General features: G+C 50.0%; 1 long non-coding RNA gene across 1 annotated transcript in view; it reads left to right on the forward strand.

Moving 5' to 3' along the window:
- Nucleotides 1–12,520, forward strand: part of LOC105544283 — a 23,442-nt gene extending 10,922 nt beyond the window's left edge. The window contains exon 3 of the long non-coding RNA XR_001006741.1: nt 12,044–12,520. This is a non-coding gene — a long non-coding RNA (uncharacterized LOC105544283). The remainder of the gene's footprint in view (nt 1–12,043) is intronic.
- The last annotated feature ends 2,573 nt before the right edge of the window (nt 12,521–15,093 follow it).

Below are 15,093 nucleotides of genomic sequence, written 5' to 3' on the forward strand. Positions count from 1 at the left end.
GTTCAAGCAATTCTCGTGCCTTAGCCTCCCGAGTAGGTGGGATTACAGGTGCCCACCGTCATACCAGGCTAATTTTTGTATTTTTAGTAGAAACAGGGTTTCACCATGTTGGCCAGGCTGGTCTCAAACTCCTGACTTCAGGTGATCGGCCCACCTCGGCCTCCCAAAATGCTGGGATTACAGGTGTGAGCCACCATGACTGGTCATTTTTTACTTATATTTTTAAGGGACTTAAGGAGTCTTAAGGGTTATCCGTGGGCTCCCTAGGGATTCCAAGACCCCCCAACCCCACCCCTCCCACCGCCAAGTTTGGAATTACTGTACAAAATGGTTTTTACACTCATCAGATATCCGTAAAACCCACTACTGACCTAGGTAAAAGGAAGCACAGGCCATCCCTGGTAGGCAGAGAAATGTGGGATCCTTTTCACTGAGGAGTCAGCAAATCTTACCCCCATGGCCTTTTCTTTTTCCATGTTTTACCTTTGGGGTTGTCTTGGAATAGGAGGAGGCAGAAGTCATCCCACTAGTGCCAGGGGAACACACCTTTGTGCTTTGACCACAGAGTGAATAACATAACTAGGTACTTCTTGGTTGGATCATGCCTAGATAGGGGAAACTTTCCCTCCCCTACACACATCATCATCATCATCATCATCACAGCCACTTCTTACCTGTTCTGAGCATTCCCCAAATGTCATTCCAGCTTGTTCCAACCCGGCTATGGCATAAGCAGAGAAGGTAGAAAGGTCTCAATTTTATAGAATATGTGGTCCAGAGTTGTCCTATGTCTTGCTTAGCACTGAACAATAGGGAGAGTCCAGGTTTTCCCAGCTCTAATGTCAAGCCTCCTTTTGGTCCACAAATACTTACAGTGTGCCTACTGTGTGCAAAATGCCATGCTGGAGGCTGTCAGGGCTTGAAAAGTGATGATTCGGCAGAGGATGCTGTTCATGCCTCACCCCATGTCCTCTAGCCCACTTCTCCACTCATCTGCCACTGTGATGGGAAGGTGTCAGCAAGCCCAGGAATTGTCCACCCTAAGCAGCCTTTCTGCTTCTCACCTGCAGGGTTTCTCCAGTGCAGGGGCCAAGGGAGCTTTACTCAGCCTGCAGGACAGCTGGGATTTAACACTGCAGGGGCAACCCTCAAGTTATTAATAAGAGATAAGAATGAGTGGATAAGCAACCTGGCTGCCTTGGGACTCCGTGGGACAATTCCATGGTGTGTTCTCATGATTCCTCAGTGAGCCCCCATTGCCCCCAATGAAACTCAATCATTAACCACTCTTCACTGGCTTTTCTCCTATCCCATCCCTATATCACTTCCCCGTTCCCTCCCTCCAGTCTCCAGTGATCACCTCCTCAGTAAACTACCTGCACACAAGTCTCAGGGTCTGATTTCAGGAGAAACCAAAGTAGGACATGCAGAGACACACATGCAGACACACACACACACACACACACACACACACACATCTCTGTGAAAAGACGAGGCACAGAGAAGAATCATTCCCAGTCATGACTGGGTGGCATCAATAATAAAGGCTGACATGTCCAAAGCTCTAAGACTATGCTCCTCACTTTGCTAAGCACATTCTACACTTGCTTCATTTATTTATTTTTGTTTATTTTTTATTTGGCAGGTGAGAAGTAGGCATCATAATTATACCTATTACAGAGAGTAAGAAACTGAGGCTGAGAGATTAACCTGCCAAGGTCCCTTAGCTAAAAAGCCTGGCTGTGTACCTAGACCTATCCACCTCCCAAGTAGGTGTCTTGTAAAGACTGCCTAGGCTGTCCGTGGCTGATGCTACAGGAATAGAGCCCAGAGAGGACTAGGGATGGGGAGACTTCCTAGAGGAGGTGGGGTTTGGCTTGGCCTTGAAGGACAAGATAGGCTTCCACTTCTACCCATCCAGGGCAGGCCGTATGGAAAACAGGGAAAGTTCTAGGCAAAAATGAAGAACTTTGAAAATAACAGTGAGGAATTGGGTCCAGCTAGCCAGGAATGTGTCTTGGAGCAGGTTGAGGCCAGGCTGTGGAGACCAGAATGTCAGCCAGCAAGGTGGCCTCTTCCCCACTCCAGCCCGAAGGCCTGTGTTAGAGAGGGCTCACCAGGAACAGAAATGGTGGAGGCTGGGGACTAGACAGCAGTCCTGCTCAGGCATGGAGGGCAGAGAGCTCACACCTGGTCTGCACCCCATTTCCTGGCCAGGCACCCCTGGTCTCAATCATCCCCCATTTCCAAGTAGTAAATAGATGTATAAAGCAACCGTTTCCATTTAAAGCTCTGCAGACCGTAGGGAGGAGGGCCTGCAGGCCATCTGGGCCCTTGTTTGGCAATGTTTGTGCTCACAACAAACCTGATAGACAGAGATTTATCGCCGTTTTCATTAGCTGGGGTTGGTTTGGTTTGCTGCTTTTCCACCCCCTCCCCCCTACACACACACTCCTGAGTTACAGATTTATGGTGGGTGGGAGGACCAGGGACTCAGAGAGAGGGGAGGAAGAAGGACGAGCAAGGTATGGACTTGAAGCAAAGGGGATGGGGTGGGGATTCGGAGGGTGAAGAGGTGGGGGTGGTGAGGAGTGCACCAGCTCTAGAGAAAAGACTGAGCGTGTGTGTGTGTGTGTGTGTGTGTATGTGCACACACTAGCATGCATGTTAGAAGGTGGCTGAAAGACACCTGCAGCCACATCCCCTCAACACACACATACACATACATCTCATAATCACCGTAACTGTTGAGCGTAGAAGCTGCTGAAATTCTAAGCTATCAGCACCAGCACTGGGCCCAAGGCCAGGAGGGATGCAGACCTTTGGCAAGCTCAGGGTCCACTCTGGTCTGACCGTATTTAACAAATGCCTATGTAGCATTCCTTCTGTCCTGAGACAGATCTTCACTAATTTATCTATCTAGTGAAATTAGCTATCTTCACTAATTTCACCCTGAAAGCAACCCTCCAAAGTGGACACTGTATCATTTCCCTAATGCTGGTTCTTTCCCTCCCCTCACAGCAGGGTATACACACCACCCATCTCTGTAGGAAGGGGCCTGGACTTGAGTTCCCAGTTGTAAATATCATTTTGCCCCTTGGCGCTCCTGTGAAGTTCCTGTGGGCATCCCCTGAGGACCCCTTCTTGGGTTCTTTGCGCTCCCTCTCCTCCAGCACTTCCCACCCCCAGCCAGGCTGGCTCCTTCCCTGTCTGCATCTTTTCTCACACAGTGTCTCCTGCCCAGTGTGCCCTCCCTACACCTTCACTCATCAAAGTCCTTCTAGCCTTGCAGCCCACGTGGACTGCCTCTGTGAGGCCATTCCTGAGCTGTTCCCTGAGGTTCATGCCTTCAGTGAAAGACACTGAGAGCCGCCCTTGGGGATCATCCTGAAAGAAGAGGAAGAAACCAGAGAAGGTTGGCTCCCGCCTCTCACAAGCAGAGTGGCTCTACTTTTTATAGCAGAGTTCTGTGTCAGATTTCATTAGAGCTAATTTTAAGAGGAAAAACAAGGTTTAACCCAGTGATCAATTCTAACTGTCTCATTTCACAGGTGAGAAACCAAGATCAGAGAGGGTGAGTGACTTGTCCAAGTCACACAGAGTTCTCGTCAGGGCCACAGGGCCAGGCTCTCCGACACTCTTTCCATGGGATAGTTTCCCCAGAGTGTGTGGCCATCCTGCTAGGAAACTGGAAGCTCTAGAGAGCAAGGACCAGGACACGGCATCTCTGTCTCCACTCAACAAGCATGTGATGCCTGAGTGTTATTTCACAGGCATTTGATCCCCAAGGCTGGCAGCTTTCGGAGGGTCCATGTTATCAGCTTGCTTCCACAGCCCCCAGGTAGGGACAGGCTGTAGGGCTGAGACAGGGCTAGAGTGCGGAAGGGGGAGTTCCTTGTCCCTATAGAATCCCCTCCATCTGGAACACTCACTGCCAAACAGAGCTCTCTGCCTCAGGATTTTCAACACACAAAGCACCTGTCTTTCCAGACCCACCCATAGTCATGTCCCTTGAAAAGAAAGGGTTGATGGGTTGGTTGGTTGGTTGGTTGGTTGCCTGGAAGGCCCTTAGCTATAATCTGAAGGAAACCAAAAGAACTTCCTCTCCCCAACAAACCAGAACGTCAACCCACCGTCAGCCTGCCTCAGTGTCTACCGTCCCATCAAAGTGCCTCCTGTGGGACATGGCCTTGGCTCCAGAAAGTCCCACCTCTTTCCTAAGCAGGAGTGTCCCACTAGTTCTGACTAAGTCAGGACTCATCGAAGTCAAGAGTGGACTCTGGAGCCACACAGTCTTGGATTCTAGTCCAAGATCTGTGGCTGAGAAATACTGAAATACTTAACCTCTCTCTGCTCTGGTCTCCTCTGGGAAACAGGGATAAGAATATCTGGAACAGTGCTCAGAGGATTATTAAAAGAAGTGAACAATTTGTCTCAACTTCCCTGATGGGAAAAAAAAAAGGATTGAATGAGATAACCTGTTGGGGCACTCAGCACAGCACTGGGCCCACTGATATCTTCCTGTGAATGAGGTCCTCCGGGATTAGCAAGTGGGTTGCGTGGCAAAGTCCCCAGGGAACGAGAGGATGGAGCTGGTGGAGCTTAAAGACACAGAGAACAGAGGGAGTTACCCCAGGCCACAGATAGCCCTGGTGGAGGAGGGGGAATAGCTTGATCACTGAGCCCCCATCTGCTATGGGGGATCTTGAAAGTGGGAGGAGAAAAGTCTGGCACCAAAACCAACGTCTCCTTTTCTGATTTGCCAGGAGCTGCCCCTTAGCTGGGCTTAAAAGTTCCTTCCAAGGGGTCATTTCACATAACAAACTTTCATAGAACTCACTACATGCCAAGCACTACATCTTCCCCCAGTAAACTAGGCGGTTGAGGTCATTAGGGATTATTATTGTTATCCTGTCTTACAAGAAGGTGGCCGATGCACCAGGAGCTAGTAACCTGCTGGGGCCACACAGTCCTAAAGAGCAGAACCGGGCTTTGAACCCAGGCGGTCTGCCTGCTCTTAAACCCCTGGACACTGGGTCAGCTTCCTCGCCAGCCGTTGGCCACACCTCCAAAGCCCTGTGCAGTCAGTTGCCTGACCAACCTTTTCCCTCCTGGGGTCTCATCAAGTCTGCATTTCTCACTGTCAGGCTGGGATCTGATTCTCTTTCCAGTTCGATGGAAATTACCAAGGTCCAGGGGCCCAAGGTTGGGGAGATGGGGGAGGGTGAATAAGACAAAGAAGACATAATCCGGGCCCTCGGGATTTTTCCACTCACCCCTCTTAGACCAAGCGAAAGTACAAATGGAGGCCCACATTCCATATGTCTAAATATTTAAAAGTTAAAAATCAAGTTAACAAACTGTTTAATAAAATATGTTCTATTCTTCTAGGCTGACACATACACCTTCTAAAGACCTGGAAGGCCAGATTTGAATTTAGAGTTCTCAGGCTTATTGGAGTTCTGCACAGGGACACCGCACAGGGAGAAACTCCCTCTGCTCTCCCCAAGCCCTGCCCTTAGCCTGCCTCTTCTCTTCCCATCCCACCTTCACCTTAAACTAGGGCTTCAAGAGCACGTGTGTGGATACTCCAATCTGCACACGAAACTGCTGACCACATGCCCCACACTCAACTCACAGCCAAGACACAGGCTACCCTCTGGAGGTTGGACCTGGGAAGGTGACCTGCAGAGGGCCTGGATGCAGGGTACAGGCCCTTAGGGCAGGGATTTCTAGGGCGCTGGGCGTCTGGAGCATGGTTCAGGAATGGGGGTGGCTCCCTCCTTCTGGACAGACTCCTACAGTGTGAGGAGGGCCAAAGGAAGGCTCTAAGTATAGGGCCCCTTGTCTAAAGGCACTGGAGCTGAAGGTGGGTCACTCTTTATTCCTTCTGCTTTCTAATCCCTTTGTCTGATCAGCCAACTCTGAACATCTTGGCAACTTTCCTTTCTAAACAGTTCTCCAAGCCCCATCACAGCCCTTCTAGTCCAGGCCACTCTCATCTATCACCATGTTACCACAACAGCTTCCTAACTGGTCCTCTAGGCCCCAGTCCTTCGCCCACCCCTCCACAGCCAGTGATCTTTTCTGAACACAAACTGGATCACGATGCAGCCACGCTTAACACTCTTCTGTGGCTCCCTGCTGCACACAGAAGACCCAAATTCAACTTGGCCATTGACCTTGGTGTCCAGCCCCTCTCAAGCCCTCCAGCCTCAGCCTGCCCTACTCCCTGCCTCTAAATGATGCTCTGGCCTATCTACGCTGCCCCCAGGTCCCTGCAAGACATGAAGTACACACTGCAGTGTGTGCTGCTCCTCTGCCCCACTTTCTCACCTCCTGTCTCTACGAATTCCTTCTTGAAGATTTGACTTCATGGTCAAACCTGCAGCAATCCTTTGTTGTCAACAACCCACTCCCGCCTCCAGGTCTGGCAGGGAGTCCCCGGCTTGTGCTCTCATACTAGTATCTACACTCTATTATAACTATCACTAATTTAACCACTTCCCAATACCCCGACCATTGCCATCTCTTGCCTGGACTATTGCAGTGGCTCCCGAATTATTCTCCCTGCTTCCACTCTTGCCCCTTCCTCCAGGCTGTCCTCCACCAGCAGCCAAAGTGAGCCTTTTAAGACATGTGTTTGGCCGAGCGTGGTGGCTCGCGCCTGTAATCCCAACACTTTGGGAGGCCGAGGCAGGTGGATCACCTGAGGTCGGGAGTTCAAGACCAGCCTAACCAACATGGAGAAACCCCATCTCTACTAAAAATACAAAGTTAGCCAGGGTGGTGGTGCATGCCTGTAATCCCAGCTACTCGGGAGTCTGAGGCAGGAGAATCGCCTGAACCCGGGAGGCAGAGGTTGTGGTAAGCCAAGATCGCACCATTGCACTCCAGCCGGGGCAACAAGAGCGAAACTCCATCTCAAGAAAAAAACACATGTGTTTGGGCTGGGCACGGTGGCTCACACTTGTAATCCCAGCACTTTGGGAGGCCGAGGCAGGCGGATCACCTGAGGTCAGGAGTTCGAGACGAGCCTGACCAACGTGGTGAAAACCCATCTCTGCTAAAGATATAAAATTAGCCAGGCATGGTAGCACGTGCCTGTAATCCCAGCTACTAGGGAGGCTGAGGCAGGAGAATCGCCTGAACCCGGGAGGCAGAAGTTGTAGTGAGCCAAGATCACGCCACTGCACTCCAGCCTGGGCAACAAAAGCAAAACTCTGTCTCAAAAAAAAAAAAAAAAAAAAAAGACATGTATTTACTGACATCACCCCCTGCTCAATATCCCTAGTGGCTCTCATCTCACTATAGGATCCAAAGGCCTGCCAGGACTATAGCATCCTTCATGATTTGCCCCCTGCTCCCTCTACTCTTCTCCCTTCCTCCTTCCCTCCCTCACTCTTCTCCAATCACACTGGTCTCTTTCCTTGCTCCTTGTTAAACTCAAACGCATTCCTGCCTCAGGACCATTGCACAAGCAGTTCCTTCCCTTTATTCAGGTTTCTGCTCAAATATCCTCACCTCCAAGGTCCTTCTCTTCCCCCCTACTTTGTTTTCCTTCACACATTAATCTCCCCATGGCAGATTGTATATCTCTTTGCTTACGTGTTTCTGTCTGTTTCTCCTTCAACCATCTAAGCTCCACAAGAGTGGGGACTTTATCTGTTTTGTCCACCTCAGTGTCCTCAGGTCTGACACATAGAGGTGCTCAAGAAGAATTTGGCAAAGGAATCTTCTGTTTATGTTTTCATGCCCCAGCTAGAATGTGTCCCCCCGAGAGCAGGGCCTGTGGCTCATTCATCTCAGTGTCCCCTCTGCTTGGCCTGTTGCTGGGCACATAAACACATGACTTCATTCAGATGGTGAAAGAATGGAGGCCAAGAGCATGACCTGTGAAAAGGCACCACAGTGGGCTTGAGCTGAGGGCACACAGGGTAAATGGACCTGGAAAGGTGAGGTGGGAGCAAACTACAGAGGGGCTGGAAGGCTGGGGGAACTTCTCTGTAGCTTAACATTGCAACGGCTCCTATCTAACATGGAGCCATTGCAAGATCTTAAGCCAGAGAGAAGAATTTTATGCAGCAACTATATTTAAAGCTGGGCATGGTGGCTCATGCCTATAATCCCAGCACTTTGGGAAGCCAACACAGGAGAATCACTTGAGGCTAGGAGTTTGAGACCAGTCTGGGCCATATAGTAAGACCCCCATCTCTATGAAAAATTTAAAAATTAGCTGGATGTGATGGCACACTCCTGTAGTCCCAGCTACTGGGGAGGCTCAGGCAGGAGGATCAGTTGAAATCTGGGACGTCAAGGTTACAGTGTGCCATAATCATGCCACTGCTCTCCAGCCTGGATGACAGAGCGAGACCCTGTCTCAAACAAAATAAATAAATGTATATGTGTGTGTGTGTGTGTGTGTGTGTGTGTGTATTTAAAAGAACTTGGGAGAAGAGTAATCAGGAAAGCATGGAGAAATGGAACTGACTTAGAGATTGCAAAATCCCCCATCTCAGAATATCCCAGAAGCAAACCATCATCTTGAGTTGGACACACCAAGGCTTGTCTCCTGATACTTCTGGGCCTCTTTACACTGGCTCAGTCCACTTTCTGACACTGAAAATTGGTTCTGGACATAAGTGCTCCAATCACCCCTAGGAATGCTGAAATTTGCATAAGAAGGTATCTTAGAGAAAGGTTAGATGTGAGCGGTTCCCTGGGGGCAAGGGCTGGGAAAGGGGCAGGAAGAGTATGGTGGCTCTGCCCCCCGGGCACAATTGAAGGCCCCTATTTGGCACCATCACTCACATGGGGCTTGGTTGTCCAGAAAGGCCTGGGAAACAGGGCGACAGAGTGTCTCGGGTCTCCCCTCCCCGCTGCCCACCCCCCAGGCTTTACTCTGGGTCAGTTGGAGCCTCAAGTGGCTTTTAAGCAATTAGACCGAGCACTGGGTACTTTCTAATCTAATTGTTTCAAAAGCCCTTGAAGGGTTTGAGTCTGAGCTCTTAAAATGCCAGAGAAGGGGGAAATCAGTGATGGTGGGAAGTATGCGGGGCCCAGCTCTCTTCCCCCACCCCTGTTTCTGCTCTCCATCTTCTTGAGGATGGAGCGAGTGGACAGTTTAGAGCAGAAGGATTCCTCCTCCCCAGGCTCTGAAGGTTCTGTACCCACTTCCCTGCCCTACCTCAGGTATCCAAGTAACTGTTTAATCAAAGTCAATGCCCTCCCCACCAAATTGATGAGAACTAGGGCCGTCCAGTAGGATGACCCTGACCCCAGTGGGCAAAGCATCTCACCATCACCCAAGAAAACATGTCAGCAGCCTCACTGTGATCACATACCTACTCATGGGCTGGAGGCTTGGGATTTTTTGAAAAGCTCCTGACCTTGAGGAGACCAACAGCCTGACAACGGAGAAAGAGCTGCTTCAAATGAGCAGAAATGAGAGATTGAACTTAAGAAAGATGCAAAAGCAGTAAGCTCCGGGAACACCGAACTGGGTGGGAGTAGAGCCAGAACTGGAGGAGAGAATTGAGGAACACTCCGTGGTGGAGGTGACATTTGAGCTGAGCCTGAAGAGTCTGTAGAATTGTGCAGGTCAAGTTAGAAAGAAGGATACTTTATGAGTCCAGGGAATGAACATGAACCAGAAGCGATCGTGGGAGGGTGGAGGGCCCTAAGGACTCTCATCCATCCCATCATGCTCTGACTCAGTTTCTTTGTCTATAAAATGGATCACTAGACTGGCTTAGCAGATTCTATTCGTGTTCTCCTGAGCTTTCGAGGTCCACAGGAAAGCTTTGGACCACTTATGGGCCAAGTGGGACAGCAGAGGAGGCAGGGTCTAGACCTTTGCCTTCAACTGGAGCTATAACTCCAGTTTGGATTTCGGTATACTTTTGAGTCATTCTGTCCTCTGCAAACTACTGGGTAGATGATTCCCTGGATATCTTCCAGCTCTGAGCTCAGGGTCTTCCTCATTATCAACCACTTCCCTGCCAAGAAGAACAGAGAGAGAAATCTACGCAGAGCCCTGAGGGCCAGCGGAGTGGAAATTCTACCCCAAGTTCTGATGTCCTGGATGGGCTCCTGCTCAGCTGCCCGGGGAGCTCAGCCCATGACCAGACTGAGAGGGACTGATGGATTTGATGCCTGGAGATCTATCATTAAAGCACCTCCCTTTTCATTTAGGCAAAGTCTCCCAATCTTTTTTCATGAGGAGAAATTACCTTTCCTTCCATTGAAGGTGCAAAAAGGACAGCTTGGGTTGCTGCCAATATACCTACATGCTGTCAGAGGGTGTGGGTGTCATTACCCACAAAGCTCAGAGTTTGGACAGCAGCCCACCAAACAGCTTAGAGGTGTCCCAGCTAAGGCTTCGAGATAGGATGGAGGGTCTCTAGGAATGCCAAAGGAAATTGTTCAGCAAATCAAAGAATGAATGAACAAATAAAGAGGCCACTGCCAAAATGCTCTTGAAAGGATCACTTTGGAAACTGTTATCAGTCATGTTTACCTTGGTGTGAATTAAGTATCTTAGGGCAAGAGTTGCTAGGAGGAAGGAAAGGTTTTGGAAACTGGATGTCACTATATAAGGAAAGAATAATACAAAAAGAAAGATGATGGGTGCAAGACAATCACCCACATAACTTCATCCTAGTGTCAACTACCCGCAGCTCCCCACCTTCCCTCAACCCATCCCCAGCCTCCTCCTCATACCCTCCCTCTCCCTTCTTTCCTCCCTGGAAATGCTCCCCAGCTCAGGGCCCAAGTGCTGAAAGGTGCTTTAAAGTGAGTGAAAAAGTATTTGGCCTGGAGCAGGGGGACCGGAAGGGGGTGTCAGTCTGTGCCATCTCGAGGGGTGTGGCCTGCTGCATGTAAACATGGAGGAAGGGAGTGGCTTCCGGCCTGAGCTATGGGCCCAGGGAAGGACTGGAAATTCCTACCCGGCCTTCTGCTGTCTCCCCACCTGCCACTGCAGTAACTTCGCTTCACAAACAAAACAGAGACGGAAGTCAGTGGAGTCTTTGCAATGACATCTGCCCCTGCTCAGGTCCTCCGTGCTTGGGAGGTCCCACCACAGGCCTTGGCTCCAACTTTCAGCACCCAAGACCCCAGGATGGCCCACACTCTCAGGGGCCCCTGCCCTGGCCCACTTTCCTGATCATGTTCTCTTAGGAGTGGCTTCTAGCTATAAAAGCCCAGGTAGGCTTAAAACAAGCAAACAACAACAACAACAACAACAAAACCCACTTTCCATGGTTCTTCCACAGTTTGAGAAGTCAGATGTGTAACTTAGAGCAGGTCACTTAACCTTTCTGGATTTCAGTGTCTTCTTCAATGGACAAAACAGGTGGGAAGACAGTTTGAAACATATAAGGCGCTCTGTAAGGGTCAGGGATAAATACTAGGCCATTTAATTGTGAATTCAAATCCTGCCTCCACCTCCCACCAGCTGGGTGATCTTGGGCAGGTTATTGAGTTCTTGGTGCCTCAGTTTTCTCATCAGAGGTGCTCCTGTGACCTATCTTGAAGCTTTGGGAGGTGGATTAAATGAGATAATGGATGCAAATCATCCAGCCCAGGCCTCACAGTTGGTAGAGGTTAGTTGTCTATTGCTATATTTTGTTGAAGATGCACCATTATTTTATGTGTAAGATGCACCATTATTTTATGATCCACTAAGAAAGAAATACTGCTGTCAATGAATTGTGAGACACCTTGAAATGGATGAGATACTGTATTATTGGGAGGACAAGTGGGGAGTGGGTGGGAAATGGGAATGTCAATCTCTACAGCAATAGTTTCCCACTTAGGATGCATCCGGGAATCCAATGCCCAGCCTGCATCCCAGTTAAACCAAAACCTCTGGAGTATGGCCAGTAATCTTTCTGTGACTTGGTTTCCCCATATGCAAAACCGAGATAATTAACTTCTGGGGCCATTATATGAGTTGATTCATGTAAGTGATTTACAACAGTACCAGGCCCACAGAAATGCTGAAGTAAATGTTAACAACTATTCCTCTCTCCACCCCCAGGTCCTGGCACAGGCTAGGTGCCTTCTGAGTGTTGGTTGATGCAGGAATAGACATGATCATGTGACTGCTGCCCTCCCTCCACCCCCCATCCAGCAGGGAGAGGCCCACTCTGGCCTCTGGAAGCTGGAGAAGAGGTTCACCTGCCCAAAGGCCTTCTGTCCAAAGTTCAAGGGAGCCCCACCCCTCCCGGATGCTCAGCTCACCCCACCCCCGACAGGCAGGGCTACAGTGTGGTGGGCACTGCCACACCCAGACCTGCCACAGCCTCTTGGAGTCAGTGACAAGAACCAAATGTCCCCCAGCCTCCACCCCTCCCCTTTCCTGCTTTTATTATTTTCTTTTCCATAAAGATTAGTCTGTGTTGCGCCTCTATCAAGGCCTGGAGGATAAACATGTGGTCCGGAGGCAGAGAAACCCCAGACCTGAAGGCCCCACTGCCCCCACCCCAGCAGCATAAACCCGGGGCTTTTAAGCAAGGAATGGTTTTCAGTAAATCTCTCCTATCAGCAGAAACCTTTGAAAGAGTTTGTTTAAAGGCCAGGGAGATAAACAGCAAGGAGAAGTGTTTGTTTAAGATGTATGTTCTGTGTGGCCACTCTGGGGCCCGGATTTACATCTCTGGGGAGAGGAGCCACTCGGAGGCCAGGGTGGGGGCCTTCCAGGGGCACCTTGGGCTCCCGGTGTGGACTTCAGCCCAGGCAGGGACCCATGTGCTCAGGGGAGGGAGGTGAGCTGGACTGCACTTGCAGGCCACTCCAGGCTTGGGGCAAGAAAGCAGGGACTGAAAGGAGCTGCAGGAAGGGAAGAAGCTCTGTAAAGGAGGGGAGGGTGCCCGGAAGGACCTGCTGGTTGGAATGCAGGCAGAAATCCCCTAGGAAGCCACCACACACACACACACACACACACACACACACACACACACACAGTGTTCAGAACAGGCTCAGGCTCAAGGCCTATCCCAAACAGCCTCATACTCAGCAGCCCAATACACAGCTGGGTATGGCCAGCTCTGTGACCTTGGACAAGCCACCTAACCCAGAACTACAGCCCTAGTTCCTCTCTGCTATGAAAACAACACACCTGCCTCAAAGGGTTTTGAGTTTTCCTCCTGCCATTTGACAAATATGGCTTGTGCACTTACTGTATGTCAGGCACTGTTCTGGGTGCTTGGGATGCAACAGAATACAAAATACAGCCTCTGTCCTTTTGGAACTTAAAGAGGAGGAAGATAGGCAATGAGCATAATAATCAGTAAATTAAATACTCTTCAGAAGGTGACATGAGCTATAGAAAGAAATAGAGTGGGTACAAAAACCTGGGAAAGGATGGTTAGTTTGGACCTCCCAGAGAAGGTGGTCCTTGAAGGAGATGCAGGTATCTGAGGGGAGAGAAGCTCAGGCAGAACCCTCAGCCAGGGCAAATGTCTGGAGGATTGAATCAAATACCTTAGGGTAGGTGCTGAAGCATGGTCCTGTGGTCAGTAAATAACGTCCAATGTTGTCATTTTACTGAAGCAGTTACTGAGGCCTAGGATGGGCAGGGAAGCCTTCAGGGAGGATGCAGGACTTAAGCTGGGTTTCCCCTGGAATTCCTTCTCCCTGCCAAGTGGAGAGAAAGGCTCTGCAGAACAGCGTCATGGAGGTGGAAAGACAGGAGAATGATGGCAGAGCTCATTCCCCAAACCCAGTGGTGCCCAAGGGGTATATGGACCAATGCCGCTGGATTCTCAAGGAAAGTCCTTGGCCTGGGTCAGGAGTCTGGACTCCCAATTCTGGCTCTGCCCTTTGCTGGCAGGTGATTTGAGGCAAGCGATTTGAAGCTTCTTGGGTCCTTCTTTTCTCTACGGTAAAATGGGAATAATATATCCTCCCTTCACTGAATTGGTGGAGAGGATGAAAAGAGATATGGGGCCAGGCGCAGTGGCGCAGGCCTGTAATCCCAGCACTTTGGGAGGCCGAGGCAGGCGGATTGCCTAAGCTCAGGAGTTTGAGACCAGCCTGGGCAACACAGTGAAATCCCATCTCTACTAAAATACAAAAAATTAGCCGGGCATGGTGGCATGCGCCTGTAGTCCCAGCTATTCGGGAGGCTGAGGCAGGATAATTGCTTGAACCCGGGAGGTGGAGGTTGCAGTGAGCTGAGATCGTGCCACTACACTCCAGCCTGGGTGACAGAGCGAGACTCCGTCTCCAAAAAAAGAAAAAAGAGAAAAGATATATGGTGGGTGTTTCTGTCTGGAACATAGCAGATGCTCAATAAACATTGGGTTTGCATTTGGGGCCGTCCTGTGCCCTTTCAGACTCCTTTTGGGCACTTTCTCGAAAGGATGAGGCAGAGGTGATGAGTCTACTGGGTCCCAGACTTGGAGGAGAAGATGATGAATAGCTGAGCATGGTCCCCATGTAGCTGAAGGGCTGTCCCTCCCGAGAAAGCCTAGATTTGTTCCAAAGGGGCTCCAAAAGGAAGGAAGGAATTTCATGGACACAGATTTTCATTTGAAAATCTGGAATTTGGCAATGGTCCGTGCTATGTAACAGCAGGATGGACCTCTATAGGGACAGCTAGCTCCTGCTGTTAGGAACTGTGCAGGCAGAGGTGGCCGAGTTGTTTTTGTTTGTTTGTTTTGTTTTGTTTTGCTTTGCTTTGTTTTTTGAGACAGAATTTCACTCTTGTCACCCAGGCTGGAGTACAATGGCACTATCTTGGCTCACTGCAACCTCCGCCTCCCAGGTTCAAGTGATTCTCCTGCCTCAGCCTCTCGAGTAGCTGGGATTACAGGCACGTGCCACCATGCCTGGCTAATTTTTGCATTTTTAGTAAAGATGGAGTTTCGCCATGTTGGCCAGGCTGGTCTCGATCTCCTAACCTCAGGTGATCCTCCCACCTCGGCCTCCCAAAGTGCTGGAATTACAGGCGTGAGTCACCGCACCCAGCCCTGTGTTGTGGATAGAGGTAGAACAGAGAGGTGGTGACTCCTCTGTGAAGTTCAGACCCATTGGCTTCTGGGGTCCCTTCCAGCTTTGAGATTTGGGGATTTACCTCCATTCCTT

Source organism: Mandrillus leucophaeus, unplaced genomic scaffold (genome assembly GCF_000951045.1).
Source record: "Mandrillus leucophaeus isolate KB7577 unplaced genomic scaffold, Mleu.le_1.0 Scaffold3, whole genome shotgun sequence".
Classification (NCBI taxonomy): Eukaryota; Metazoa; Chordata; class Mammalia; order Primates; family Cercopithecidae; genus Mandrillus; species Mandrillus leucophaeus.